Source organism: Castor canadensis, chromosome 2 (assembly GCF_047511655.1).
Source record: "Castor canadensis chromosome 2, mCasCan1.hap1v2, whole genome shotgun sequence".
NCBI classification, from domain to species: Eukaryota; Metazoa; Chordata; class Mammalia; order Rodentia; family Castoridae; genus Castor; species Castor canadensis.
Window position 1 is genome coordinate 23,728,150 of NC_133387.1, and position 16,487 is coordinate 23,744,636.

Here is a 16,487-nt window from a genome sequence, read left to right on the forward strand (position 1 = left end):
GTGGTGTGCAGGAGTGTGGCCGACTGGTGGTGTCGCACCCCTGTGGACAGCATCAAAACCGGCAAAGACCACAGGTCATTCCTTTTCTGCCCCGCTGGAGCCTGGTGTTAAAACTTACTTCCAGCCACCGCACAGGGAGAGATTTCTACTTTATTTAGCTTTTGGCGGTGCTGGGGTTTGAACTCAGGGCCTTATGCTTGCTAGACAGGCGCTCTCACCACTTGAGCTAGTCTGCCAGCCCTGAGATTTCTACATGAAAAAGCACATTTTGGAGGAGGACACGGGGAGATGCTTAGCTAGTAAAAAGTTCCAGCTGTGCAAGATGGATTAGGTGTAGAGGTGCCTGCAGCACAGGCCAGGGGCAAATGTGCACCCCAAAGTGTGCGACGAGGGCAGGTCTGTGTGAAGTGCTCTTAACACACGGAGAGAAGACTAAAGGGACACAAGGAGACTGGAGATGTCTTTGTGGTGATGGTCTCAAGGGTACTGCATGTGCACCCTTAATACATGCAGTATCTCTCACATCACTCGGACCTCAACAAAGCTGGGGTGTGTGTGTGGTAGTGGGGTTTGAACTCAGGGCCTCACACTTGCTAGCCAAGCCCTCTACCACTTGAGCAGCTCCCCCGTCCTTTTGCTTTTAGTTGTTTTCACATAGGGTCTTACACTTTTGCGTGGGCTAGCGTAAGACTATGATCCTCCTACCTCCACCTCCTAAGCAGCTAGGATTACAGGTGTGCACCACCATATCTGGCCCAGTGAGGCTGTTTTTTCAAAGGTAAGTTGCAGAATAATGATAATATGGCATATAAAAGTTTTAAGGAAATGTTATAGATTGGTAATATTTGTGAATACTAATAAAACGTGATATGAAAAATAAATGCCAAATTTGGTGGTAGTGTAATAAGCATGGTGAAAGAAAAAAGGGAATTGAACATATTATCTGTTGTGTCCTGTTTATTTTATCTTAAAGTATCTGAAGCCCAAAAAAGCAAAGCATTAACTGACTAATTCTTGGTGGTAAGTATAAAAGGTTTATTATTCTCTTTGCTTATTTCTATTGCTTAAATTTCCAAATTAGAAAAAAAGGCAAAAACATAAAATGTCAGTCAAAGAAAATTTGCTTATCATATTTTGTTGACTCCGGTGGTGGGAATGTAAAATGGTTTGGCCAGTGTAAGACAAGCTTGCCAGTTCCTCAAAAAATAAAATAGAGTTACTGTATGCCCCCGCAAATCCATAAAAAGAACAAAGGACTGACTCATGTTACAGCATGAATACTTGAAGACACGCTAACTGACCACGTGCTGTGCGGCTCCATAGTTAATAATTCCATCTGCAGACAGTGTACACAACATGCAGCCAGAAAGCAGGTTGTGGTTGCCAGGGCCGAGCTAAGGGAGTGGTGACTACTTAACTTGCACAGAGTTTCCTGCTCAGCAGTGACACAGTGCTACTTGTAGAACAGCATCGTGACCAGACTAAAGTCCCCTGAGTTGCCTACTTTAAAAAATGGCTAAAATACTAAGTTTTTAAGTCATGTATATTTTACTTTAATGTTAAAAGAACAAAAAATGCCTTCCTACCAGGTAAGTCAGCTCTCTTTGAGCAGAATTAGGGTCTGCTTAAATAAATGCTCCTAGATCCCTAAGTGGGAAGAGGCTTTTGGAGGCAAGGCCTTTGTTTTATCTAGCAATATATCCCTAGGGCCTGGCATACTGAAGGCACTAAAAATTGAAATGGATGGACACCTGCATGGTTATGCAGGAATGCGTCATAAAACCATTGAATTTTTTTCAAAAACACTAAACATGGAAATGTTTATTATAAAACATTGTGTGAGCCAGGCATGGTGGTACACACCTGTAGTCCAAGCACTCAGAGACTCAGGCAGAAATATCATGAGTTCGAGGCAGCCTGGGCTACAGAGCCAAGATCCTGTCTCAAAAAATAAAAAAATACCTGACAGCATATCTAAAGTTAATGCGTGGGAGCAAAAATATTAAGTGTAATCCCAATTTTATTGAAAAAGCATATGCATGCCTAGGAAAAATGGTGAGGAAGAAATAATCTAATTTATTAAGTGATTTTCTAAATATGGTAAAACTGCTCTGGTTATTTAATGATTTCTGCATGGTTTTGTCCATTTTCCAAATTTCTGCCACAAGCCAAAGTTCTGTTTTTTCTAGCTAGAGAAAAAGTGCTGAGCTTAAAATCTAGGAGCAGAGGACTCCATCAGTGTGAGGACTGAGGGCACAGTGCCCTGGCCTGGGCCTCCCTGCTTGTTCTCCCCAGAAGCAGCAGGAAGGCCACCTGCAGGCCATGCCCACGGAAGCCACCCGGCCTGCAACTCGGCCTAGCAAGTTGTTTCTCCAGGAACTCAGGTTTTTTTCCAGCCTAATAGTTGGGTAAACACACTTGTTGCACTTTAAAGCTTACAATAGGAAAGTCAGCCACCACCTCCGGGTACCCACCTCCAGGCCCACTGCGATCGCTTGCAGATTGTCGCACTGAACTCAGCCTTGCCCCACAGTTATCCATGTTTCCCCTTATTGCCATTGTCCCCGTGCCCTAAAAGTTCAAATGTTGAAGTTTAAGCCCCCAGTACCTCAGAATGTGACTATTCATGGTTAGGGTCTTTAATAGGAAGTGAAGTTAAAGTGAGATCATGAGCACGGGCCCTCACCCAGTGTGACCAGTGTCCTTGTAAGAAGAGATGAGGACACAGACACATAGACATGAGGACAGAAAGAGAAGGCAGCCATCTACAAGCCAAGGAGAGAGGCGTAGGAGAAACCAGCCCTGCTGTCACCTTGAGCTTAGACTTCAGGCCTCCAGAGCCATGGGAGAACAAATTTCTGCTGTTCAGGTCACCAAGTCTGTGGTACTTTAGTACGGTACCCAAGCAGGTACACCCTGCCATGTTCATAGGTATTTGCTGAATGTTACAAGTCACCTTAGCCAGGCTGCTGCTCAGTTGTTTGGTGAAACACCAGTCTAGACATTGCTGGGAAGGCTTTTTCGACATGATTAATATTTCAATCAGGACAGTTTGAGTAAATGAATTTTGTCTGATCAGTTTAAGGAAAATGATTGAGTCCCTAAAGAGGGAGAACCTGCTTCCCGACAGCCTCCCACGAAGACCACGTCAACTCTTGCCAGACTTTCCAACCAACCCCACAACCCCCACGATGACAAAACAACCCTAAAGACCTCACTCCTGCCTCTCTCTTCATACGTGTGTATGTGTAAGTGGCTATGGCTAACCACATGCACAAATATGTGCAATTACCAGTGCACATGCAAAGGACATGAAATGTCAGCCCCTGCTGGGACTCTCATGACTAAGGACTGATGTACCGTACTCTTAACTGTGCTCTTGCACTTGTTTTGCACAAAATATACTGGCCTCCAAGCCACTGAACTCTCCAGCATGCAGTTCGTGTGTTAGCGGTGACATTGCGTTTTCAAGGGGGGGGGCCACCATCAGAGGCGTGCGGGGAGAGGGAAGAAAGAGATCACTCATCCAGAGGCTGGCCCTTTGCACCCACGGTGCGCCAACAGACAGAAAATTCCAAGGGAGTGAGCAATCGGGTTGTAATTATGAACAGCCTTTGTTACGGGCTCCTGCGGCCCAGTCCTGCCTAATCTTGCCCTGCCTGGTACACTTACTGCTTCACTTCTTTCTTCGGAAATGCAAGTTTCTTTCTGCTCTGCTGAGTCCACAGACAAGTGTGGCCCAGCGGTGGAAGGTTTGTCCAGGAGGAAAAAGAAACAAAGACAGGAGACAGGAAAGAATCAGCCCATCTAGGACCATCAGGAGTATGGGACCTGGAGGGCAGGACTTGGGGAGGGGCAGGGGAAGGCAAAAAATGCTGTCCATTCTCACCTGCAGCCAGGGACACACACGCGTGAGCTCACTGATGGGACACCTGGACGAGCTGAGGGATCAGGAGCTAAATAAAGCTGACAGAATTACAAAGGGTGCACTTGTAAAATTGGCATTATTGTCACCTTGCTCTAAAAGCCACTGCCCAAATGTGTTCCTTCCTAATACACCTGTGAGTTCCTAAATTTGAACAAGCTACCAGCACCAGTGGCTCACACCTGTAATCCAAGCTACTCAGGAGGCAGAGAACAGGAGGATATCAGTTTGAAGCCAGCCCAGGCAAATAGTCTGTGAGACCCTATCTCAAAAAAAGCCCTTCACAAAAAAGGACTGTTTGAGTGGAACAGGCTTCCTGTGAAGGTGAGAAAATGTGGACGGGCACCGTGTCCCCATAGAAGAGTCAGATGGCTGGGTAGAGCCAACCGTGGCTGGCTTCTGGAAACAGAGCTACAAGGCGGCTCACAAGGCTGACACCAAAAGTCTTGCTTCCCAAACACAGTAAAAAACAGCACTGGTAGAACTTTCCACTGAAGTGGAAGTATTTTATGCCTGTGCTGTGCCACTGAAGACTTGAACTGTTGCTAGTGTGACTGAGCATGTGACTTTTCAATTTTAATTTCAATTAAAATTCAGGTCACCACTGTTATGGCTTGGATATGAAATATCCCCCACAGGCTTGTGTGTTTGAATGCTTAGTCCCCAGTTGGTGACACTATTTGAGGAGGTGGTGAAACTTCAGGGGGTGGGGACAACCTGGAGGAGGTAGGTCATGGAGGCATTGCCTTTGTAGGCTGTACCCAGTCCCTTCTCTACTTCCTGTCCACCACAAGGTAAGCAAGCTCTGTCCTATGCTCCCACCGCTGTGATGTTCTGTGTCACTGTGAGCCTAGAACCAGTGGAGCCAAGGATGATGGGCTGAAACCTCTGAAACTGTGAGCCAAAAGAATTCCTCCCTCCCTTAACTTGTTTGTGTTAGGAATTTTGTCACAGCAATGAAAAGTAACACAGCTCCCTGTGACTAGTGGCTTCCATACTGGACAGCACAGACTAAGGGCTCAGGAAAGGGCTCCAGACAGGTGAACTTGGGCTCCTCCTGCTACTCTCACTCTGCATCTAAATTACTGTCATTGCAATCTGAAGAGGGCTGAGTATTAAACCCTGGTGGAGAGGGTGCCCACCCAGCAGGAGCTGATCTGGTAAGCTGTGGACCACAGCACCCTTTGCAGAAAACACTCTCGTTTGTATCATCCAGATGTGCACTTAAAAACCTCTGTCTGGCAATCATAACTCTAGAAACAACTGAAACTTCCCACCTGGTCTTGTTTCAAAGGGTGTGTGTGTGTGTGTGTGTGTTTCCCTCAACTTTTGGAAGATTTAGAAGACATCTATCTGTCCAGTTGTTAGGGAACTTTGTAAATAGGAAGAAGTAACATTTGTCATGGAGTCTTGGAGTAATTTTTATTCAAGTGATCAAGAGTGAGCTGAACTTGGAAAAGCAAGAATACTGCATGGTGGAAATTAATGATGGCAGAAAATTGAGCCAGACAGAAGTTGGCATTTGGTGCTCACGTGCATGTGTAAGTTTAACCTGTTCACTGCTGCTAAGAGGAAATGGGGGGGAGCGGTTCTGAAGCAGGGGCTCTGCCCCACCCCTTCTTAATGACTCCACACCATTCAGCCTCAGCAAGTCTCCCCCTCTTCAGCTACATAGCTGGGGAAAGTGCTTCCTCAGGGTTTCTTTGAGGAAAAAGGTCAGCCATCTGTAAAGCATTTTGGCAAGTATGTGCCACCCTTCAATATAAATTATAGCAAGTTACATATTTGGCTTCCCTTTTTTTGTGGGGGAGGGAATGAAGCATTATTTGAATATAATATGGAAATGGTTTAATAGCACAATAGAGGGTTATTTTTTGGTGGGACTGGGGTTTGAACTCAGGGCTTCACACTTGCAAAGCAGGTGCTCTACCACTTGAGCCACACCTCCAGTCCATTTTGCCCTGGTTATTTTTCCGATGGGGGGGTGGGGCGGTTCTCATGAACTGTTTGCCTGGGCTAGCCTCAAACCATGATCCTTCTGATCTCAGCCTCCCAACTAGCTAGGATGACAGGCGTGAGCCACCAGCTCCTGGCAACAATGGAGTCATTAAAATAGAGTAAGGAAGTTCATAAGAGAATCTCAAGAGAAGGACTGTTTGGTTTCACCTGTCAGTTTTTAAGAGAATTATTATAGGTTGCAAGGGAAGTGAGTTGTGGCAGTCGACACTGTGACCATTTTCAAATAATGATTGTGACTTGAGTCATTTCTGAGGAACCAGTGAATAAATTCTTTCACTTTGACTCTGGCCTGCCTTGCCCATCAGAAATCTCCCTCGAGCATTATTTTGGAGACTGTCACCCTGAGTCAGACTGAGAAATCACAGTTAATAAATTTGGTTTCCCTCTCACTCGTTTTCACTCAATCCTTTATCTACCCCAGTTTTTTTTCTTCTTCCCTCAAAGCCACTGGAGCATGTGAGTATCATCCCTAAAGAACAAAAAGGAAATTTCCAGCTTGAGTTCAAATGGAGACCTGTTAGAGACTCAAACGGTATTACTTTAGTTATGTTGGGGCACCAAGGGTAAGTGGGTCACCCTAAGTAAAGAAACAAAAAAAAAATGTAAAGGTGGTCAGCTTCATCTGTTATCAACAAAACCAAATGACACCATCCTCCCCCTACCAGACTGGCAAAAATTAAAAGCTATATCCAGGTACCTGTGGCTCATGTCTGTAATCCTTGCTACTCAGGAGACTGAGATCAGGAGGATCACAGTCCAGCCAGCTCAGGGGAAAAAGTAAGACTCTATCTCCAAAAAAACCAGAGTAAAAAGGGCTGGAGGTGTGGCTCCAGCAGTAGAGCACCTTCCTAGCAAGTGCAAAGCCTTGAGTTCAAACCCCAGTACCACCAAAAATTAATTAATTAATTAAAAGCTACAGTACCAAGGGCTGGCAAAGACATGGGATGACTGGAAGTCATGCTGTTGGAAGCACATGTTACAATCACTTTTGAAAACAGTTTCATGTCACTTAGTAAAAAGAACATATCCTATAACTCAGAAGCTTCACTCTCACAAGATCTGGGCTAGATCACTCACAGAAACATTATTCAGAAACACCTAAAACTATAAAAAGTACAGGTGTAACATGGATGCATTAAAATAAGAGCTAATTCAGCGATACAGATAAACTTTACAGATACTTCATCTAGTGAAGCAAATCCAATATAGCCATTTAGATGAGTCCAAAATGGCCGACACTAAGACTGCATGTTTAGGTGGTGGAACTGTAAATGGGGTATTTGTATCACTTAGCTTCCTGCTACTATAATAAATGCCTAAGCTAATCAGCTTAGGAAAGGTTTATTGAGGCCTGAATTTTAGAATTCTAGTCACGGTTGGTAAGTCCCATTGCCTTTGGGCCTATAATAAGGCAGTACATAACAGTGGGCCACAACTGCTCACTCCATGGCCGAGAAGCAAAAGAGCAAAAGGAGGGGGTCACCTGTAATGACCTAAAGACCTCTCACTAGGCCCCGCCTCTTATTAAAGTGTCCACCTCCCAATAGCACCACACTAACACCACCCCTTTACCACAGGGACCTTTAGAGTCACTTAAGATCGAAGATAGGGCAATGTCACTAGCTGAGAAGCTAGGACAGTGCTTGGCTCTTGGGGAGGGAACGACATACTGAAGAGCAGTTTCTAAGCTCTCAAAATTCTTAACTTAGGAAATGGATGCAGATTTATTTATTATCCCTCAAACTGGAGAAACTGGGCAAAGGCGGCCATTAGGGCTGCTTGCCTTCAGGACACCTGCTGGGATTGTATCTTTGGTCCTCTGTGGCTGAGTGGGGCCATGCCTCTGGTTCTGGCCAGTGACTGTGAGCAGAAGTGACACGTGTCACTTCCAGGCCAGGCATTTGGTTGCCCCTTCAGGGCCCTCCAAAGCCTTCTTTTCCTCTGGCATGGAGACTGGCATTGCTCCAGACAGCAGCTGCTCTGGCAGCCTGGCGTGAGGACACCAGGGATCGGGTCCCCAGCCAACCTGCAATATTAGAATGAGCAAGAAGTAACTCTTGCCTGTTTTAAGCTGCTGTGGTTTGTTAGGATAGAATCATCCGGCCTTCCCAATGAGTGGACAGTGCCAGGGAACGGTGACATTCATTCATTCTCACCTTAGTGCCATTTCAGCAGAGACCTGTTTAACGAAGAGGGAGTCGTGGGAAGGGTGGAAGAAGGGTGTTTCTGACTGAGGAAACTGCCCCGTCCAAACACCCTGCAGTGGGCTGGATTTGAAGAACAGAAAGGATGCCAGTGGGGAGAGAAGTAAAAAGAGAACAGTGAGAAATGAGATTTGAGAGTCTGGCAAAAGTCAGAGCACATGCAGGCTGCAGACTCTGCCCAAGAGCTTGGTGTGTATTCCTGGCAGCCGCTGGTGGATTTGGGTGAGAGGATGACACCCCAGGGTGGAGGGCCTACACTGAGGACAAGCACGGAACCACAGAGCTCACTTAGAAAGTCGCAATATCAAGAAGTGATGACAGCTTGAACTTCAGTGGTGGCAGCCTGATAGAAGTGGGGTTTGGGGGAGGTGTTCTATAGTTGCATCCGACAGACCCTGGGGAAAGAAGGAAAAGCAGAGGGAACACAGATGAGCCTTCAGTGCAACTGGATCATGATGGGGTCACTGCCCCAAATGGGGCAGATGAGGAACAGATGTGAGGAGGGGAAGGAAGCTGCCCAAGTGCATCTATGGAGTAAGGTGTTACATAGCGAGGCCCAGCTCTCGGGGGATACAGAGGTAGAGATGTGTGTACCTGAGTTGAGAAAATGAAGAAAGAGAGTAATTTCTTATCGGGAATTTGCCCGATAAGTTTCACTCTGGAAGGGAAGGAAAGTGACGTGTAGGAGACATGGTAAGGGAGACTGTTTGTAGATGAGAGACATTAGGGAGTATGTGTGTGCTATGGAGACAGCAGTGACCAGTACGTTGGTGACACAGGAGATGAGAAGGGTCGCTTCCAAGAGAAGAGATGGTCTCATCTAGAGATGAGAGGTCCTCCAGCCAAGGATGGGAAATGCTAGTTTTGTGGCATGCCTGCTCCTCGGGTGTGGCTGTTGTCACTGACACTGAGTTATGAGCAAAATGAATGGAGTAATCGTTGGGGAACTGAGGAAAAGCCTGAAACTGCACGTAGGAAAGGATTCCCAGGACACAAGTTAGCGGAAAGCAGTCGGGCCCTGTACACGTCTTGGCTAACGTTAAAATTGAAGGGTGAAAATGAATCCTGTAAGCATGCAGGGGAAAAGAAAGTTCACAAAGGAAAACCTTCTGGTCTAGCCATGATGGAATGCCTTATTTCAGATTCTGCTATATCAATCATGTATTGTGAATCAATTATAATAGATTCACAACATATGTTTAAACTTCGAGAATTTACTCAGGCAAGGTTTGAGGGGCTGATACCCGAAACAAGGGAAAGGCAATGAGGCCAAGGTCACATTTACCCAGCCTCTGCCTTGAGGGAATTGGCTATTTCACAGCAAAGCAGGGAGGGAGAGACCTGTACAGAGCAGCAAAATTTACAAATGTTCCAAAATTTAAGATAATTGTGTATGGAAAATTCAAAAATAATCATTAGAATTTATAAATAAGATCAATGTTTAAAGTGAAATGTGTTTTTATACACAATGACAAAAAGGGGGAAAAGCAGGTTGGGGGACTGAGGGCATGGCCTAAGTGGTAGAGCGTCTGCCTATCGAGTGCAAGGCCCTGAGTTCAATCCCCAGTACTGCAACACATACACACACACACACACACACACACACACACACACACACACACAACCCTAAAAAACCATAACAACAAAAAAGCAGGCTGGCTTCATATTCTGTCACCACAGGTGTTGTTAGGAAATATAAAAACAGGGCTGGTAGAGTGGCTCAGGTGATAAGGTGTCTACCTACCAGCAAGAGGCCCTGAGTTCAAACCCCAGTGCCACCAAAACAATAAGAAACAAAACACGAGAACACTATCTAACCAGTTTTGAAGGAAATATTTATGATATCTGACAACTTTTCCCTTCTATGAAGCAACAGAATGACAGACATGCCAGATTGTGCTGTTTGGAACAGTGGACCTGGAGGAGAGGCCCCGGGTGGTGGAGGCTACTAAAGTTACTTGACATTGAACTTTAGCCACCTGCAAGATGAGTCATGATAAAGAATTCATGAATGATAAGACAAGGTTTGAAAAGACTTGCAGTAAGAACTGAATTATTTGAAAACAAGTAATCTGTAAGATGCCTTTACATGTGTTTATAAAACACTTTTTTAGACATGTGCAAATTTAGAGTATCACGTGGACAAAAATAGCATAAGGCTGAAATATAGAAGATAAGTTTCTTAAGTAGAATACTGTTTCATTTATTAGCCACTATGGAGTTATGGGCTTAAGTATATAGCTTTTTATTAAAGTAACAGAGATAAATTTGCACATACAGTAAGTGTACACCTCACTGAATTTTCACAAAGTGAACACACGCAAGGAAGTAAAGAATATTCTTAAAAATTAAATGCAATAACTAGTAAAACAAAATCAAAAGATACCAACCAAGGAGGGAAAAAAAAGAAAAAGGTTTTATATTAAAGAAGATGCAATTCCCTTAAACCAACACAGGAGGGCGCTTGTGAATTAAAAATACAGCAAGCCATCTAGCATCCTTACACTTGCCTGCTATTGCTTGGTCCAGAAAGACAGGGACATCTTTAAATAAATGGTAAATGGCAGACAGCACTTAACTCACTCTCTAAAGGGAACATAAAGTGAAAATCAAAACATCTCAGCTGATAAAAAATTTCCTCCTACAAAAATGAAATAAGAAATGAATGCCCATTACTGACCTGAATTAAACATTTACTGACATGAAAAAAAAAACCAAAAACCTAAAATCACAAATTCAAACATTAAGCAAAGAGCAAAAATACAAAAATTAAAAAACAGAAAATAGCCAAAACCTGAAGGAAAATGTAAAATGAGGACCATGTGTTCGTAGTGCAAGAGCATCTTTGAACTGACACACTTGCAAGTAACAGCCACAAATTCTACTCAAAACACTTTTAAAAGAGCCCACATAAAAGCAGGCACTGAGGGAAAGAGAGCAGACACTTGCAGAAGAGAATAACAGACTGAGCAACTTTCCCATTTTGATGGGTTTTAGTCTGAGTGCAGCGCACAATCCCCCTCAGAGTTGACTAAAACAGGGTAGAAACACACAATCTGACTGGCTTGAAGAATCAAAAGACAGGGTTTCAGGAAGCTACCACAGATATAAGGATGGAGATTGTGTCATGAGTTGTGTCCCCAAAGGTTCATATGCTGTGTCTCAGAGTGAGACCTTACTTGAGAATAAGGTCATGTAGATAGCGTGGTTAAGGTGTACACTTACTGCCTAGTACAAATGGCTGCTGTGCTCCAGGGAACCTTGGGCACAGGCACACACTCAAGGGGAATGACATGTGAACATCGCAAGGCAACAAAAAAACACCTTTTCAAAACTTTGAAAACATCCAGAAAATGTTTTAGAGAAAGCTGGGCCTGAAGCCTCAATCCTGTAATTCCAGCACTCTGGGGGCTGAGGCAGAATGATTTGTACATTGAAACGCATCTCTTTTTTATGGTTTTCTCATTCACATGTGCATACAAGGCTTGGGTCATTTCTCCCCCCTGCCCCCAACCCTCTCCCTTACCACCCACTCTCCCCCCCACCCCCTCAATACCCAGCAGAAACTATTTTGCCCTTATCTCTAATTTTGTTGTAGAGAGAGTATAAGCAATAATAGGAAGGAACAAGGGGTTTTACTGGTTGAGATAAGGATAGCTATACAGGGCATTGACTCACATTGATTTCCTGTGCGTGGGTGTTACCTTCTAGGTTAATTCTTTTTGATCTAACCTTTTCTCTAGTTCCTGGTCCCCTTTTCCTATTGGCCTCAGTTGCTTTTAAGGTATCTGCTTTAGTTTCTCTGCATTGAGGGCAACAAATGCTAGCTAATTTTTTAGATGTCTTACCTATCCTCACCCCTCCCTTGTGTGCTCTCGCTTTTATCATGTGCTCAAAGTCCAATCCCTTGTTGGTTTTGCCCTTGGTCTAATGTCCACATATGAGGGAGAACATACGATTTTTGGTCTTTTGGGCCAGGCTAACCTCACTCAGAATGATGTTCTCCAATTCCATCCATTTACCAGCGAATGATAACATTTCGTTCTCCTTCATGGCTGCATAAAATTCCATTGTGTATAGATACCACATTTTCTTAATCCATTCGTCAGTGGTGAGGCATCTTGGCTGTTTCCATAACTTGGCTATTGTGAATAGGGCCGCAATAAACATGGATGTGCAGGTGCCTCTGGAGTAACCTGTGTCACAGTCTTTTGGGTATATCCCCAAGAGTGGTATTGCTGGATCAAATGGTAGATCAATGTCTAGCTTTTTAAGTAGCCTCCAAATTTTTTTCCAGAGTGGTTGTACTAGTCTACATTCCCACCAACAGTGTAAGAGGGTTCCTTTTTCCCCCGCATCCTCGACAACACCTGTTGGTGGTGGTGTTGCTAATGATGGCTATTCTAACGGGTGGAAACTCATCTCTTAAAGGAAAGAACTTTCAGGGTGACTTACAAAGCAAAGCCCAGCTCTGAACTGCATTAAGGAAATCCATCTGAACCAGAGTGAGTCAGAATGGCTAAAAATAAAGAGAGAGTAAAGGTACTGCTGAGAGACAAGGCAGTAAGAAAGCAAGATGGCACAACTGAGATCAGAAAATGTTGACTTTTGACAGAAAGTTTTAAATGAGACAAAAAATACTTGATAATGCCAAGGGCCACTGATAAAAATCAGAATATTGCCTGCCTGGGGAGAAGATTTGCTAGAAAGTGGCAGAGGGGAATTTGGGGTGATAATGACAGTGGTCTGTATCTTCTTTTGAGTGTTACTGCATAGCTTTACATGTTTGCCAGCATTGAAATGTATCCATCTCTGCATATTACCTAAACTATACCTCAAGAAAACCGAGTTTCAAAGGAAATTCATGGAATTAAATCTGAAATTCAGAAATGAGATTTCTGATTATTAAATAAGACAATTTTAAATGTTTTATTTCTGATATTCTGCTGTGGTTAACAGAGAAAGCATCTGTACTTAGGGGAACAGAACCCAAAATGTCTATAATTTTGGAGGTCCAGGGTGATCAAAAGGACACAATTTAACAAATGAAAATATTATTTAAAGTGATAAAGTAACATAGAAAATTATAAACATTTAAAAACCTGGCAAATACTATAAACATCACAAATATATCCTACTATTTTTATTTAAAAAATAAAATGCCTGATGAACCTCCTCGTGTTTTGGCTGATGCTCCTTGCTGACCTGTTTATACAACAGTGATTTTGAAATACCACTTTCTATAGAAAAGGAACTCTCTCTGCTAGCATGGTGGTGGAATCTTTTTCTGACCGGTTGGTGGGATGCAGAAAAGACCCAACTGTACTGCAGAGACTGTTTGTGGTCAGGCTACAGGTTTGTGCCCTGGGAAGACTTTCATGTGATTCCCATGAAAATGGTGTGTTTATAATCAAATATACTGCATTATTGGATAATTTCCTGAACATAGAAGCCTTTTAAGTTATTTTTTATTTTTGATTTAGTATGCATTAACAATACAAGAGGATTTCATTGTGGTAATTCCATACATGTGAATAGTGTATTTTGAACAAGCTCACCCCTCCATTAATTCCCATTCTCCCTTCCTCTTCTTCCCCTCTTTCACACAGTGTTTGGTGGGTTTCCTTATGCTATCTTCAGATGCGTATGTGCAGTGTACTCCATCCTCTTTATCCCTCAGTATCCTTTGCTTGCCCCTTTCACTAATCGCCTGCCACCACCACCATCAGCAGACAGTCCTTGTTGGGCACCTCGGCTGATTTAAAAGGAGACTTTTATCTTGAGTAGGGATCTATGAGAATCAAGTCCTGAGTTTGCGGTTTTACATGTCTTAACAAGACGTGTGAGAATTCCCTATGGATGCCAGGTGTGGTGGCTCATGCCTATAATTCCAGCTACTTTGGAGGTAGAGACAGGAGGAATGTAGATTGAGGCCAATCCAGACAAAGTTAGCATGAGACACGATCTCAAAAACCAACTGAAAGCAAAAGGAGTGGGGGCATGGCTCAAGAGGTAGAGCTATGAGTTCAATCCCAGTACAGGAAAGAAAAAAAAAAACAATTCCCCATGAACTAGCTTCTACTGTGCATTCCAAATTCTTGCACCACCACAAACATCATTTTGATGCTGAGCACCTGCTCCTATCACAACAGGACATTCACACACACCTTTATGTCCTGAGGGGCTGGTTGGCTCCCTGGGTGATGGCACCAGGTCACCTAATAATAACGTCACTCTACAGAAACGATGACAAATTCCATCTACTTAGCCCAAACTAAAGGAGTCCCCAGCTGCACTTCCCTTTAGCCAGATCCAATTCATCCCCAAAGCCACCCAGAAGCTCTGAACCCGAGGAAACAGGTGACCAAGGGAAGTTGGAGAAGGAACAGCACCCCAGGCTGTCATGAAAATAAATATCCCACTTGTTCACATTTTATTGAAACATGGCGTATGGACACATAACTGGGTGTCTTTCTGGGACTCTGGAGAGGACCTGTGTGCGTGGCCCTGATGACTCCTTTTCATTGAATGAGCTCGTCTGCAATTCTATGCTAGTGTGGTCACTTCCGGACAGCACGCACTCTCCTGCTGACTACACGGAATGGTGCTTCCTTTTCCTCCAAGAAAAATCAGGCTTTTGGGTTTGATTTGTGTTTGGCGAGGGATTGTTGAGTTCTTACAAAAAAAAAAAATCAGGGGCCGGAGGTGTGACTCAAGTGGTAGAGTGCATGCCTAGCAAGCGCTAAGCCTTGAGTTCAAACCCCAATGCCACCAAAAACAGAAAAAGGGAAAAAACATACCCGGTTGCAAGCTTTCCAACACATTTCAGATCCTAAATTTACCCTGCAATTCAGATAGGAAAGAAAGGCCAAGTGTAGCAAATGCTCTAACTTGAACCACAGCGCCCCCTGGTGGAAATGAGGACACAGACTTTGCATGGAGTAGGGTCTCAGGTTTTGCTCAGCATCTCCCATTATAGTGAGAGATAAAAGGGGGAAATGGCTGGGACACAATGCAGGACAAAGCCACTCGGGCTTTCTATATAACATCTGCATGGAAAACTGCAGCCAGTTATTTCCTGAGAGGAGAATGACTTCATCATGTCACAAAAGAGAATTACCTACTTCAGGTCCTTTCTGGAGCAGCTATAACAGATTACATAACCTCCTGAATGCATAGAGGAGGAGAATCCGAAACCCTCCCTCGGGTCCACTCAGCTGACAGAAGTCAAACAAGCCTAGGTTCCAGTTCCACTCTGCCACACACCACCTTCCTAAACTTGGACTCGTTAATAATCTCTCTGTGCCTCAGTTTCTCATTTGTGAAACACTGATAGCACACCTGCCTCCCTGATTGTTGTGGGTGCTGAGTCAATGACAGACAGGTGGAGAGTATGCAGAGGAATATGTCATATGCAAAATGTGTGTTCATATGTTGTTATATAGCTTTATGCAGCCTTCCCGTGTGCAACTCCACCTCGCAGCGTTTCTGTTGGGACTGCAGACAGCCCGTCTCCCGTGAATGCACTGGAGATACGTTGTTCTTCCTCACACACTTGTCTCCTATCCTCAGAGACTTACACGTGAGCTCGGAAAGCTCCTGAAGAAATTGAGGTGGGCTAGAAAAGTTTCCCAGTCGTGTCAGTCACTTCAAATGGTGTCATTTGGGGTAGAAAAGGAGCCGTGAAACGTGGCCTGGATGGGCCAAAGAAAGAGGAGTGCAGTGTTAACAAATCAGCAGCATCCATCCACAGCATCCGACACCGGTGCAGATACAGAACAGGAGGTACGGTTGTGAAGACATGGTAGCCGGCCTCCAGCATAGGCCCCCAATGTTCCATGCCTCCCCGAAGTTACACCTTTCTGTAATTGCATCGGGACTGCACCAAGCTTGAGAATGTGGTAGAGGCAGGCCCCCCCCCCCCACTTTTTTTGGTGGCATTGGGGTTTGAACTCAGAGCTTCACACTTTGCTAGGCAGGCGGTCTACCACTTGAGCCACACTACCTGCCCCGTAGGCCACTTTTATATTGAAGTGTAATTTACAAATGCAAAAGTCACCCTTTAAAGATGTACAACTTCACGATTTTTAGCATATTCACAAGCTGGGCAACCAACACCATCATCTAATTCTGAACATTTTCATCATCCCTGAAAGAAACCTCGTACCCATGACAGTCACTTCCCCCTTACCTCTTTCCTGCAGACACTGGTGACCACTAAGCTACTTTCTATCTCTGTGGATTTAACTAGTTAGGACTTTCATATGGACGGACACATGGGTAAGTACTCCTTGTATGTAGCTTCTTTCTATTTAGTGTAATCTGTGTTGTAGAGTGGA